This window comes from Carcharhinus amblyrhynchos, chromosome 31 (assembly GCF_965287045.1).
Source record: "Carcharhinus amblyrhynchos chromosome 31, sCarAmb.v2.hapA, whole genome shotgun sequence".
Taxonomy (NCBI): Eukaryota; Metazoa; Chordata; class Chondrichthyes; order Carcharhiniformes; family Carcharhinidae; genus Carcharhinus; species Carcharhinus amblyrhynchos.
This window is the reverse complement of record NC_137354.1, coordinates 21,309,872-21,321,941: the sequence shown is the minus strand read 5'-3', so window position 1 is coordinate 21,321,941 and position 12,070 is coordinate 21,309,872. Positions and strand designations below refer to the sequence as shown.

The 12,070-nt window shown below is 46.4% G+C and overlaps 1 protein-coding gene across 8 annotated transcripts in view; it reads right to left on the bottom strand.

The window, feature by feature from the left end:
• Nucleotides 1-148, bottom strand: part of washc2c (WASH complex subunit 2C) — a 55,588-nt gene extending 55,440 nt beyond the window's left edge. For 7 of the 8 annotated variants that reach the window (XM_080215886.1, XM_080215892.1, XM_080215888.1 and 4 more), the window contains exon 1: nt 71-128. The gene's annotated coding sequence lies outside the window, so the exon portion shown is untranslated. Of the gene's footprint in view, nt 1-70 lie in introns of all 8 variants that reach the window. The other variant, XM_080215887.1, reaches the window with a different exon arrangement.
• Between the last annotated feature and the right edge of the window lie 11,922 nt (nt 149-12,070).

The window sequence follows — 12,070 nt, the reverse complement described above, 5'->3', positions numbered from 1 at the left end:
GGGATGCTAGGAATGGGGAAGACAGGGACATTTTGGGGTAGCTCCCTCCCCGATGGGTTTCCCCATTTACCTCAGGACGGGCTTCCTTACCCCTCTTCCCTCTCACTCACAGCCTCCCGGATCCCACGCAGCCGCTCCAGACTCGTCACATGACCGAGGAGCACGTGATCACTACGTGGGCGGAACCATTGCAAAGCACCGCCCCCCTCCGCAATCGCAACCAATCAGTGAAAGAGCAATGTAGCAATGCAGCCAATCAGTGGGAGTGCAATGTGGCAATGCAGCCAATCAGTGAGAGAGAAATGCAACCAATCAATGAAAAAGCAATGTAGCCAATCAGTGTGAGAGCAATGTTGCAATGCAGCCAATCAGTGACAGAGCAATGTAGCCAATCAGTGAGAGAGCAATGTTGCAATGCAGCCAATCAGTGACAGAGCAATGTAGCCAATCAGTGAGAGAGCAATGTTGCAATGCAGCCAATCAGTGACAGAGCAATGTTGCAATGCAGCCAACAATCTGTATTTGAAGAAGGGCCCATTTGAACAAGAAGGGCCGAATCGTCATCTCCTGAATTGTAACCTTTCTTTAGAACATAAGAACATAAGAAATAGGAGCAGGAGTAGGCCATCTAGCCCTTCGAGCCTGTCCCACCATTCAATAAGATCATGGCTGATCTGTCGTGTCTCAGTTCCACATTCCCGCCCTCTCCCCATAACCCTTAATCCCCTCGCTTATCAAAAACCCATCAACCCGCGTCTTAAAAATATTTAGCGAGGCAGCCTCCACCACTTCAACGGGCAGAGAATTCCAGAGATTCACTGCCCTTTGAGTGAAGAAGTTCCTCCTCAACTCCGTTCTAAACCGCCCCCTGTTTATCTTGCAACTGTGCCCCCTAGTCCTACTGACCTTTCTGAGCGGGAAGAGTCTCTCCACCTCTATCCTATCCATCCCATTCATCATCTTATATGTCTCAATGAGATCTCCCCTCATTCTTCTAAACTCTAACGAGTACAAGCCTAGTTTATTCAGCCTCTCCTCATAGCTCAACCTCCTCAACTCCGGCATCAGCCTAGTAAACCTCCTCTGCACTCCCTCCAAGGCCAAAATATCCTTGCGTAAGTACGGCGACCAAAACTGCACACAGTACTCCAGCTGCGGCCTCACCAGTGCCCTAAACAGCTGCAGCAAGACCTCCCTACTTTTATATTCAATCCCCCTCGCTATGAAGGCCAGCATCCCATTCGCCTTCCTGACCACCTGCTGCACCTGCAGGCTGGGTTTTTGCGACTCATGCACAAGGACCCCGAGGTCCCTCTGCACCGTCGCCTGCTGCAGTTTTTCGCCACGTAAGTAATGGTCCTTCCTACCATTATTCCTACCAAAGTGGACCACCTCACACTTGCCAACATTAAATTCCATTTGCCAGTTCCTGGCCCATTCGCCCAGCCTATCTAGATCCTTCTGTAGACTCTCCACACCCTCCACGCAATTTGCCATTCCCCCAATCTTGGTGTCATCAGCAAATTTCGACACCATACACTCGGTTCCCTCCTCCAGATCATCTATATAAATGGTAAATAGCTGAGGCCCCAGCACCGACCCCTGGGGCACTCCACTAGTCACCAACCGCCAATCTGAATAGCACCCATTGACCCCCGCTCTCTGCCTCCTATTTCACAGCCAATCCTCTATCCACGCTAACACCCTACCCCCAACTCCATGCCCCCTTACTTTCTGCAATAACCTCTTGTGAGGTACCTTGTCAAACACCTTCTGAAAATCAAGAAAGACCACATCCACTGGCTCTCCTCTATCCACCGCCCTAGACACATCCTCATAGAACGCCAATAAATTTGTCAGACACGACTTCCCCTTAACGAAACCGTGCTGCGTCTGCTCTATCAAGCAATTCCCCTCAAGATGCCTCGCTATTTCCTCCTTGATGACGGATTCTAACATTTTACCTACAACAGACGTTAAACTAACCGGCCTATAATTCCCTGCCTTTTGCCTGCCACCCTTCTTAAACAATGGTGTAACATTAGCCGTTTTCCAATCTTCCGGCACTTCCCCGGAATCCAGCGACAGCTAACTAGGACAGCTAACCCACAGAATCATAGAAATGATGCAACACAGAAGGAGGCCATTCAATCTATCTTGTCCATGCTAACCCAAAGACATGATGCAGAGATGCCGGTGTTGGACTGGGGTAAACACAGTAAGAAGTCTCACAAGACCAGGTTAAAGTCCAACCAATTTATTTGATAGTAAACTCACAAGTTTTCAGGGTTTGCCCCTTTGTCAGGTGAATGGAGAGTTCTGGTCTCAGACAGAGCATATAACAGCACACACAGTTTACAGATTACTGATTCGAATGCGAGTCTTTACGACTAACCAGCTATTCAAGTCTTAAAGATGCAGATAATGTAAGTGGAAAGAGCTTTAGGCATAGGTGAAAGAGATGTGTATTGTCTCCAGACAGTACAGTAAGTGAGGTTTTGCAAACCCAGGCAAGTCATGGGGGTTACAGATAGTGTGACATGAACGCAGGATCCCGGTTGAGACCGTCCTCATGCGTGTGGAACTTGGCAATCAGTCTTTGCTCAGCGACTCTGTGCTGTCGCGTGTCGTGAAGGCCGCCTTGGAGAATGCTTACCCAAAGGTCAGCGTACGGGCATTCGGCTTGACAGGCCACTGCCTGTTACCAGGGGAACTCTTATTCAATGGGCCCCACAGGGAGATCCCTTATGAACCTCGTGGGGGTCAAACAGATCTCAAGATGCAACTTAAAGGAGGAGCGAGAGGTTTAGGGAAGGGGAAACCAGGACAGGTCAGAGACCAGAATTGGATGCACTTTCAGATAGAAACATTACATTACATGGCAGAGGCCATTCAGCCCATCATTCTGCAAATTACTTGCTTCCAGTTGCTTATTGATTTCCTTTTTTGAAAAGCCACAATCGAATCTGACTCTACCAGCCTCTCAGGCAGTGCATTTCACATCCAACCACTCTCTGTATGAATCGTTTCTCTCACAACACATTCTTTACTCATCACCTTAAATCCGGGTCCTCTGGAACAACCGCAGATTCTCCTCATAACTGGAATCCCTGAAAAAACTCTCATAATTATTTTCTTCACCTTCGCTCTCTGACATATTCACATCCTTCCTAAATTGTGGTGCCCACAACTGGACACAATATTCTGAATCAAGATTCTATCAAAATTCATCGTAACTTCCGTGTTTTTGAACTCTACACTTCTATTTACACTACTCAAGATTTCTTGTGCTTTTTTAATTGCTTACTCAATCTGACCTATCACATTCAGTTATCTGAGCAAAATACCCCAGTCACTCTTTAGAATTTCCTATTTAGTTTGTCCCACTTCCCCTTGTTCAGAACAGAATGTATCACTTCACATTTCCCTGTGTTAACCTTCATTTCAAAATTGAACAGCCATTCAACCAGGCTATGTCCTCTTGAAGTCCATCATCATCCTTCTCACAGCTGGACGGGTGCAGCTCCAACAACACTCAAGAAGCTCGACACCATCCAGGACAAAGCAGTCCTGCTTGATTGGCACCCGATCCACAAACATTCATTTCCTCCACCATCGACACCCAGTAGCAGCCATGTGTACTATCCACTAGATGCACTGCAGCAACTCATCAAGCTTCCTGAGACAGCACCATCCAAACTCAAAACAATTACCCTCTAGGAGGACAAGGGCAGCAGACACCTGGGAACACCACTATCTGGAAGTTCCCCTCCAAGTCGCTCCCCATGCAGACTTGGAAATATATCGGCCATTCCTTCACTGTCACTGCGTCAAAATCCTGGAGCTCCCTTCCTAACATTATTGTCATGATGTGGCGATGCCCTCATTGGACTGGGGTAGGCACATTAAGGAGTCTCACAACACCAGGTTAAAGTCCAACAGGTTTATTTTGAAATCATAAGCATTTGGAGCACTGCTCCTTCATCAGGTCAGCCATTATTATGTCTGTTTTTGACTTTGGGGAAAGGGAGTTTCTAATCTGAGGCAGATGTGCCAGGCCAGCTGGATGTCCTTGGGCATGATGGTGACCCACTTGGCATGGATGGTGCACAGGTTGGTCTCCTCGAAGAGCCCCACCAGGTAAGCCTCGCTGGCCTCCTGCAGGGCCATGATGACAGAGCTCTGGAATTATTGCAGATTGATACAGAAGTCCTGGATGACCTCTTGCCCCAGGTGCAGCTTGACAGGGAGCTTGCTGATCAACGGCTGGTATTGGTGGATCTCCCACAGCACCACGGTGCTGGGCCGGTATTTCTTCAAGCCACCATTGGCCGGGGCACTCTTGTGGGCAGCCTTGGTGGCCAGCTGCTTGCGCAGAGTTTTGCTCCCAGTGGATTCCCGCGATGTCAGCTTGGTCCTCGCCACCTGCTCCCACCTTCGTCTTCTCACCCCAGCTCATCACTACCTTCTCAAGGGCACTTAGGGATGGGTAATAAGGGCTGGCTGAGCCAGTGACACCCACATCCTGTGAATTAGTGCCATGTGCAAATTTTCAGACTGTCTCATGTACACCCAAGTTTAGGTCATCAATGTAGGTCAGGAAAAGCAGCAGATCTAATACTAAACTCCATGGCACCCCCAGTATAACTCCCTCTAGTCCAAAAGGTGGGTGTCCCGGTGGCACAGTGGGTTAGCACTGCTGCCTCACATGCTGGGTTCGAATCCCAGCTCGGGTCACTGTCTGTGTGGAGTCTGCACATGCTTCTCGTGTCTGCGTGGGTTTCCACCAGGTGCTTCGGTTTCCTCCCACAGGCCAAAGATATCGGGACGGGAGGTGATCTTACTGGCTCATCATGCCAGTTGACAGCTGGAGCAAGCCAGTAAGATTGCACAAGAGGCAAAATATCAGGCTCACATTCGGTTTCTCACCACTTGTGATCTTATTGGCCCCAGATTTCTGCTGATAATTAGTGAGCCGGGGATGTAATTGTCCAGGCTCACTTGCTGTAACAGCCTTACAGGTGAAGGTCTTCATCAGTGAGGATCATGCACGGCCTCCATCAATGGGAACTTGACAGGGTGGCCTCACCGGTAGGACTGGAGGCCATTGAGGCCCCTGGTGGTCAAGGGCATTGGGGGGTGGGGGTAGTGCCAGGCTGGCAGTGCCACTGGGCACTCTGACACTGCCCACCAGGCACCCTGGCACTGCCCACTGGGCACCAGGCAGAGCCAAGGAACAGGGCCATGATGGGGGTGGGACCTAAGGGTAGGCAGGTAGGTGAGCAGAGCTACGCACTCTACAATCGGTGATCAGATGGGCCGAGGGGAGCAAATGGCCTCCTTCTGTACTCTAAGGAGCCTATGATAAAGATAGACATTTTCTCACTGGGAAGAAGGTTGAGAAGTTAGATGATTACTGCTTTTCAGATGTTGAAGAGATTACCTAATGCAGGTGGCACCACTGTTACAGCAGGTAGGATTCTTGTCTCTGAGTCAGAAGGTTGTGAGTTCGAGCCCCACTCCAGCAACATGAGCCTAAAATTGAGGTTGGCATTCTGGCGCAGTACTGGATGAGTACTGCACTGTTGGAGGTGCAGTGTTCCAGATGGAAGTGGAAATCTCCAAGGAAGACACAAAACACGCTGTGCTGATATTTTGAAAGAAGAGGACTCCCGACCAATTGTACCCCAACCAACCCTCTGGAAAGATGATCCAATGATGGGCCGGAATTTTCCCGTTCAGCCCACAACGAGAATCAGAGCGGGTGAGGGATGAAACATGAAAAGGTCTGATAACCTCGGGCGGGATTTTGGGACGAGCGAGGCCGTAAAATCCTGCCCTTAATCTCAGTGTTGTTTGTGGGATCTTACTGTGTAAAAAGTGGCTGCCACGTTTCCTTTATTACTTCAGTATTGAACATTTTAAAACTGTTTCCCTGGCTGTAAAGCGCTTTGGGACAGCCTGAGGCTATGAAAGATTTTATATCAACGTGATGGCTTTATGTCTAGCTAAGGGTGACCGTGATAAGCCATTTCCTGCAGTGCCAAGCAAGTTTGTATCTCTGTGCCCAAAGGGAAGTCAGAAATAATCCGTGTGTCAGCGCTCAACCTTTGGAACTGTCTCTCCTGGGAGATGGTGACAGCAGTTACGACTGATAAACTGACATTAAAATGAGGTAGATAGTTTCAGAAAATACCATTTTGGGACATGAAGCATTCGAGGCAAGGCAAGTGCTGAATGTAACATGCTTGGAGGAACTTGGCAAGTTTGAACCTTTGATCCCTGAAGATTCCCATTTCCGAGAGTTTTCTAACGTCTGGGTCTAGTGTAGATCAATTGATTCCTATCATCAGCTCAATTATATTTCAATCATGTGACTTATCAGGATGGCCACAGGTTCTATGTGTAAATTCACACAAATCTTCTGTTTATGGTGATTTTGTTCCTTTGGTTCACACTAATAATTATGAACCATTTTCCCTACAATTTGGCATGACTATCAGCTCCCAACAGCCACTGGCAGTCTCCCAACAAGTTCCAGAGAGGGATTATATTCCGTCTACCTTCACTATCAGTGGGCACACAGCGTAGTCTGTGCACAAATTTGCTCTGTGAACACCAGCAGGACAAAAGAGGTGTCAACTTGCAGATCTAGCCAAGCATTTACAGGGCTCTGATGATGCTGCTTAGTGTTGTATGGACAGCATCGGGCAATGCATATGTTAAGGAACTGAATCACCTTCAACTCAACCTGTTAGAGAACGCCCTCCGGCCTCATCCCAATCTCTTCCTATTCCTGAATTACACGCTGACCTTAAACAATGCTCTCTGTAGTAGTGCGGCCCTTGAAGGGTGGGGGCATGTTCCGAGGACTACATGACCGGCGAGGATGCTATGGATAGCTCCAGCAGGAAGCTGAGCCAATTGGCCGGGGTGGGGCATGGATAGCAAGTGGAAGGAGGACAGGCAGTTGGAGCCTAGGAGTCCACTTGTGGTCTGGTCTTACCCTGCTGTGCATGTATATGAATACTCTGTTGGCAACAAAGCCTTTATTGTTAAAGCTGCATCGAATCCTCCTCAATCTATTACACTGGCGACGAAACAAAACAGCAATGCTGTCAGGGCCCACTGAGTCCAGCTAGAAGGGGAGGAGACTTGAGTGTTGGGAGTAAGAAGTAGTAAGCTGTACTCAGTTCGCAATGTCGATGATAGAGAAGATCTCACCATTCGACCCAGTGAGTGTGACTGGGAACAGTATATAGAAAGGCTCAATATCACTGTATTACAAATGAAATAAACACAGAAAACAAGAGGAAGGTTTGCTAACAATCTGTGGCTCATATGCTGACAGCTCAGTGAGTGAGAATATTAACATAGTGTTAGGGTCCTGGACTACAATCCCAAATTATATTAGGAAGCCAGACCAGAGCCCAACAATTTTTCTATTTTGGCAGGAATATGAGAGTAGGATGTTTCACTCCTGCAGTGATCCCACTGACAAGTTACGGACCTTGTTACCAAACAAACTTTATTCAAAACACAGTTTAAATTTAATTCGAACAAAATGAAGCAGTTTAACTCTTAATAGTTGAACGATACTTAAAAATGAAAAGAAACAGCTCCAATTTCTAACTTATCACTGTTTCAATTCCAAATAAGCAACAGTCTTCTTATTGACTTAAAAACCACTTTGAATACAGACAGCGGCAACTTGCTATAGGGAGTGTAAACAGTCTCGAAGCAGTCAGAGAAGTTTTGATTTTCACAGCAGCTTGCAGACCTCTGATTTTAAACAATTCCCAGCCAGAACTCAAAACTGTTCTCATCCCTACCAACCTGGCTCCTCCCATTAACCACATCATCGTGTGACACTGCCTACCTAAATCCACATTCCATTCCTTTCATCAAAAATCACAGGGACGTTTTCTTTTTGTAAACAGAAGTCCTATCTCAGGAAATGCTACATGGCTAAAATGAGTAATTACCCTGCTCTTCCAGGTGAGGGCAGCAGAGCAGCAGAGCTGATTGGCTGTTGCAGGTAAGGTTTGCAATGGCGCAGTCACTGCGACCAGAAGGGGATCTGTGGAAGAGCTGTTGTAAAAGGTCAGTTAAATCCCAAACGGTACTTCAGTGTTTCCCTCCTACCTCCTCCTCTAACCAAAAAAAAGACGTCGGGAGGGCCACAAGCGAGGGAGAGGTGAGTTGAGATTATTTTATTCTTTTACCTGTATAAGGGCATGCATAGGCAGCTGGGATCAAGTGAATCCCTTGAAGAGTCTGGGGGGTTAGGAGTAGAGTTAAGACAGAAATCAGGAAGGCAAAAAGGAGACACAAGATTGTTTTGGCAGATAAGGCAAAAGAGAATCCAAAGAGCTTCTACAAATACATAAAGACCAAAACAGTGACTAGGGAGAGAGTAGGGCCTCTTAAGAATCAACAAGGTCATGTATGTGTGGATCTAGAAGAGATGGGTGAGATCCTAAATAAATATTTTTCATCAGTATTTATGGTTGAGAAAAGTGAGGATGTTAGGAAACTTGGAGAAATAAATAGTGATGTCTTGAGGATATACATATTACAGAGAAGGAAATGCTTCTCTGTAAGTCTTGAACTGCATCAAGGTAGATAAACTCCTGGGACCTGATGAAGAGTATTCCAGGACATTGTGGGAGGCTAGGGAGGAAATTGCGGGTCCCCTGGCAGAAATATTTAAATTATCGATAGTCATGGGTGAGGTGCCTGAAGGTTGGAGGATGGCAATGGGAGCTACAGGCCGGTGAGCCTCACATATGTGGTGGATAAATTGTTGAAAGGTATTTTGAGAGACAGGATCTACAGGCGTATAGAGACGCAAGGACTGATTAGGGACCGTCAGCATGGCTTTTTGAGTGGAAAATCATGTGTCACAAATCTGATCAAGTTTTTTGAAGGGGTAACCAAGAAGGTAGACGAAGGCAGTGCAGTCGATGTTATCTACATGGACTTTAGCAGGGCCTTTGACAAGGTACCACATGATAGCGTTGTTGCATAAGGTTAAATCTCATGGAATCCATGATGAGGTATCTAAATAGATACAAAATTGTCTTGATGACAGAAGTCAGAGAGTGGTTGTAGAGCATTGTTTTTCAAACTGGAGGCCTGTGACCTGTGATGTGCCTCAGGGATCAGTGCTGGGTCCACTGTTATTTGTCATTTATATTAATGATTCGGATGAGAATAGGAGGCATGGTTAGTAAGTTTGCAAATGACACCAAGATTGGTGGCATAGTGGACAGTGAAGAAGATTATCTCAGCTTGAAATGGGACCTTGATCAATTGGGCCAGTGGGCTGATGAATGGCAGACGGAGTTTAATTTAGATAAATGCGAGGTGATGCATTTTGGTAGATTGAACCAGAGACAGGACTTACTCAGTTAATGGTTGAGCGTTAGGGAGAGTTACAGAACAAAGAAATCTAGGGATACAGGTTCATAGCTCCTTGAAAGTGGAGTCACAGGTGGACAGAGTTGTGAAGAGGGCATTCAGCATGCTTGGTTTCATTGATCAGAGCATTGAACACAGGAGTTGGGATGTCTTGTTGAAGTTGTACAAGACATTGGCAAGGCCACACTTGGAATACAGTGTACAGTTCTGGTCACCCTATTGTAGAAAGGGTATTATTAAACTAGAAAGAGTGCAGAAGAGATTTACTAAGTTGCTACCGGGTCTTGATGGTTTGAGTTATAAGGAGAGGCTGGATAGTATGGGATTTTTTTTCTCTGAAGCATAGAAGGCTGAGGGGTGATCTTATAGAGGTCTATAAAATAATGAGAGGCACAGATCAGCTAGATAATCAATATCTTTTCCCAAAGGTAGGGGAGTCTAAAACTAGAGGGCATAGGTTTAAGGTGAGAGGGGAGAGAAACAAAAGGATCCAGAAGGGCAATTTTTTCATACAGAGAGTGGAGAGTGTCTGGAACATGTTGCCAGAGTAGTAGAGGCGGGTACAATTTTGTCTTTTAAAAAGCGTTTAGACAGTTTCATGGGTATGATGGATACAGAGGGCTATGGGCCAAATGCGGGCAATTGGGACTAGCTTAGCAGTTTAAAGAAAAGGGTAGCATGAACAAGTTTGGGCCATAGGGCCTGATTCCATGCCGTAAACCTCTATGCTCTATGACTATGATCTGAGCTATATATTTTCTAGACACATGGACAGCCTGCACAATGAAGCCAAATCTGTAAACAATCCATAACACAAAAAATATATAAATATATCTAAAACAATAGCATACTGTCATCACAATAGCCAGTCATTCCAGACACAACCACTTGACCAGATTGTGGATCTGGGTCAAAAATCATTTTAACAATCATTATATTGAGGTACAAATTTCATACAGCAATCCATGTGCCAGCGGGGACCATTTCATGTTTCATGGCAACACCCAGGAGATTGGAAACTCAGCCCAGCATTAACTGAAATGTTAAGGGACAGAACAGTCTGTCGGATGAACAACTCAATAATTCAAAAAGGGTTACTAGTGGAGACCAAAGTCACCTTTCAAAAAGGTATGGAGTCAATCTGGGTGACTGACTGCACAGAGCAGGAAGTCCCAGAGTCGCCAGGAGTTCCAAACATGGTAATTGTAGCAGGAAACGGCTGTGCGGCAAAACAACCCAGGAGCCAGTGCAACAGTGCCTTGTAAAAGAGGTGTAATGTTCTGAGGGCTTCAATGGGTTTTCAATGTAGGAGAGAACGCTCCCAAGATTTTTTAAAAAATTCTTTCATTGTACATGGGCATCGCTGGCTGGCCAGCATTTATTAGCAAAAGCCACTAGCTTTCGGAGCGCTGCTCCTTTGTCAGGTGAGTGGGAGATCCTCTCCACTTGGAGCCAGCAGTTTGTGGTGTCGATGGTAGCCATGATGTGGAGATGTTGTCATTGGACTGAGTAGAAGATCTCCCACTCACCTGACGAAGGAGCGGCGCTCCGAAAGCTAGTGGCTTTTGCTACCAAATAAACCATTGGACTTTAATCTGGTGTTGTGAGATTTCTTATTGTGCTTACCCCAGTCTAACGCCGGCATCTCTACATCATGGCTACATTGACACCGCAAACTGCCAGCTCCAAGTGGAGAGGATCTCCCACTCACCTGACGAAGGAGCAGCTGTCCGAAAGCTAGTGGCTTTTGCTACCAGATAAACCTGTTGGGCTTTAACCTGGTGTTGTGAGACTTCTTACTGCATTTACCCTAGTCCAATGCCGGCATTTCCACATCACAGCATTTATTGCCTATCCCTAGTTGCTCGAGGGCGGTTGAGAGTCAACCACATTGCTGTGGCTCTGAAGTCACATGTAGGCCAGACCGGGTAAGAATGGCAGATTTCCTTCCCTAATGGACATAAGTGAACCAGATGAGTTTTTCCAACAATCGACAATAGTTTCATAATCATCAGTAGATTCTTAATTCCGGACTTTTTTTTATCGAATTCAAATTCCACCATTTGCCATGCGGGATTCGAACCCCAGTCCCCAGAACATTAGCTGAGTTTCTGGATTAATAATCTAGTGATAATACCACTACACCATCGCCTCCAGATTTAACAACAATGTGTGCTTCAGGTGCAACAAGAAAGGTCAATTAAAGTCATGATACAGAGTACATCAATCAGGGCAGTCAGTGCAAAGGAAAGAAACAGTGATGGCTAGCTTAATTCCTGTAAACAAGTTGGATGAGGAGCCTAGCAAGGGATCCAAGTCATTCCCCCTAAAGCAGGACCAACAGGGGTCTGACATAGATGTCCTTGTTATCTCGGTGTTTCAGGATTGAGTGCAGGGACAGGGAAATGGCGTCTGCTGTGGATCCAGGTAATCAGTAAGGCTGGAATTGATTTGAGCCATGACTAGTCTCTTGAAGCACTTCATAATGATGGATGTCAGAGCCACAGGCTGATAGTCATTCGCACGCTGCTTGATCTTTTTTAGGTACTGAGATGATGGTCATCTTCCTGAAGTAGATAGGGACTCAGATTGTTGTAAAGAGAGGTTGAAGATGTCCGTGAATACTTCCACCAGCTGATCTGTGCAG